The sequence below is a fragment of the Schistocerca cancellata genome, chromosome 2 (assembly GCF_023864275.1).
Source record: "Schistocerca cancellata isolate TAMUIC-IGC-003103 chromosome 2, iqSchCanc2.1, whole genome shotgun sequence".
In the NCBI taxonomy this organism is placed as follows: Eukaryota; Metazoa; Arthropoda; class Insecta; order Orthoptera; family Acrididae; genus Schistocerca; species Schistocerca cancellata.
In genome coordinates, this window is record NC_064627.1 from 1112027395 (window position 1) to 1112030226 (window position 2832).

General features: G+C 45.3%; 1 pseudogene; it reads left to right on the top strand.

The window, feature by feature from the left end:
• The first annotated feature begins 2220 nt into the window (after positions 1-2220).
• Positions 2221-2338, top strand: LOC126163730 (5S ribosomal RNA; annotated as a pseudogene).
• Positions 2339-2832: the final 494 nt, after the last annotated feature.

The following is a 2832-nucleotide window of genomic DNA, read 5'->3' on the forward strand; positions in this document are numbered from 1 at the left end:
AAATCTCTGTCTTACCATTATATAACCTATCTGATACCTTCTAGTATCTCCAGGCTTCTTCCATGAATACAACCTTCTTTTATGATTCTTGAACCAAGTGTTAGCTATGATTAAGTGGTGCTCTGTGCAAAATTCTACCAGGCGGCTTCCTATTTCATTTCTTAGCCCCAATCCATATTCACCTACTACGTCTCCTCCTCTCCCTTTTCCCACTACCGAATTCCAGTCCCCCATGGCTATTAAATTTTCGTCTCCCTTCAGTATCCGAATAATTTCTTTTATTTCATCACACATTTCTTCAGTTTCTTCGTCATCTGCAGAGCTAGTTGGCATATAAACTTGTACTACTGTAGTAGGCGTGGGCTTCGTGCCTATCTTGGCCACAAAAATGCGTTCACTATGCTGTTTGTAGTAGCTTACCCGCACTCCTTTTCTGTTATTCATTATTAAACTGACTCCTGCATTACCCCTATTGCCGGCCGAAGTGGCCGTGCGGTTAAAGGCGCTGCAGTCTGGAACCGCAAGGCCGCTACGGTCGCAGGTTCGAATCCTGCCTCGGGCATGGATGTTTGTGATGTCCTTAGGTTAGTTCGGTTTAACTAGTTCTAAGTTCTAGGGGACTAATGACCTCAGCAGTTGAGTCCCATAGTGCTCAGAGCTATTTGAACCATTACCCCTATTTGATCTGTATTTATAACCCTGTATTCGCCTGACCAAAAGTCTTATTCCTCCTGCCAGCGAACTTCACTAATTTCTACTATATCTACCTTTAACCTATATTTCCCTTTTTAAATTTTCTAACCTACCTGCTCGATTAAGGGATCTGACATTCCACGCTCCGATCCGTAGAACGCTAGTTTTCTTTCTCCTCTGCTGTAATGTAAACGATATAGGAGGCAACCTGAGCAGCCCTCTTAGATTGTCTGCAGATGATGCTCTCGTTTCGAGTCTAGTAAAGTCATCTGAAGTTGACAGCAATTGCAATCTGTCTTAGGAACGATATCTGTATTGTGCGAAATGTGGCAATTATCTTACGATAAGGAACAATAAGGTAACCCACACGAATACGGAAATAAAGCCATTAAATTTCGGTTACACCATAAATAGCGCAAATTTAAAGGCTGTCCAATTAAAAACCTGGGCACTGTAGTTACCAACAGCTTAATTTGGGATGATAACGTAGGTAATGTAGTGGGGAAGGCAAAACAAAGACGGCGTTTCATGGACAGAACACTCAGAAGATGCAACAGTTCTACTAATAGACTGCCTACAATACGGTTGTCCTTGTTCTAATAGGCTGTTATTGTATGATATGGTATCCTTACCAGACAGGATTGACGGAGCTCATCCAAACAGTCCAAAGAAGAGCAGATGGTTTTGTATTATGGCGAATTAGGAAAGAGAATGCCACGGGCATGATAGGCGAGTTGGTGTGACAATCACTAAAACAAAGGTGTTTTTTGTTGTGGCGAGACCTTTTCCCGAAATTTCAGCCACCGACTTTCTACTCTGGACTTGAAAATAATTTATTGTCGCCAATCTACACAGGGAGAAATGATCATGGTAATAAAATAAGAGAAATCATAGCTCGTAAAAAATATTTAAACAGAGTGAAGTGGAGCAGTGGTTAGCACACTGGACTCGCATTCGGGGGGGGGGGGGGGGGGGGGGGGGCGGTTCAAACGCGCGTCCGACCATTCTGGTTTGGTTTTTCGTAAATTTACCTAGATCGCTGCAGGCAAATTCGGGATGGTTTCTTTGAAAGAGCTCGGCCGATTTCCTTAACTGTTCTTGACGCAATACGTGCTTGCACTCCGTCTCTAACGAACTCAATGTCGACGAGACGTTGAACTCAACCTTCCTTCTTTCCTTCCAGAAGGAGATAAGTGTTCATTTTTCCCACGCGCTGTTAGAAAGTGAACTGTAGAGAAATAGTCAGGAGGTGGTTCAGAGAACATCCTGCCAGGCATTTAAATATGAATTGCGGTGTAGTCATGTACATATAAATATGCCACTCCTTATAGGCTTCGGGTGTTGCTGGCATACTGGACGAATTAACTTTTTTGTTGCCATCAGAGTGTTTTGTAACGTCCCCATCTACATTTCTGGGCATACCCTAGGCCTATTATGACATCTATAGTTCTGTTAACACGTTACTCAAAAGGATATCTGTCACTAGAAAATGTGACTTAAAAATTGTTTCTACTAAATATTGTATTCGGCAATGGCATTGCCGCGGTGGTTACACCGGTTCCCGTGAGATCACCGAAGTTAAGCGCTGTCGGGCACGGTCGGCACTTGGATGGGTGACCATCCAGGCCGCCATGCGCTGTTGCCATTTTTCGGATTGCACTCAGCCTCGTGATGCCAACTGAGGAGCTACTCGACCGAATAGTAGCGGCTTCGGTCAACAATATCATCTTACGACCGGGATAGCGGTGTGCTGACCCCACGACCCTCCTATCCGCATCCTCCACCGAGGATGACACGGCGGTCGGATGGTCCCGGTAAGCCAATCGTGGCCTGAAGACGGAGTGCTTTTAAATATTCTATTCACTTTAGGAGCTTGCAACGTTTCTTTATCCCGGAATTACATACTGGACGTTTTGCCTAGAAATCACTGCTGGCGTGCCCTTTACGTAACACCAGAGCGACAGTCGGATGTCTCGTGGAAGTCCACCAGGCCGTGTCGTGTTACCAGGGCGCGGCTGTTTGCTCGCAGCACGCTTTCTCCTCCGGGTCCCCGTGCTGTCGCTACACGTAGTGCATTCGCTGCTCTTGATAACACCACACGTTGGCTTACACCAATAATCTGCGTCTCCGTGACTTCGT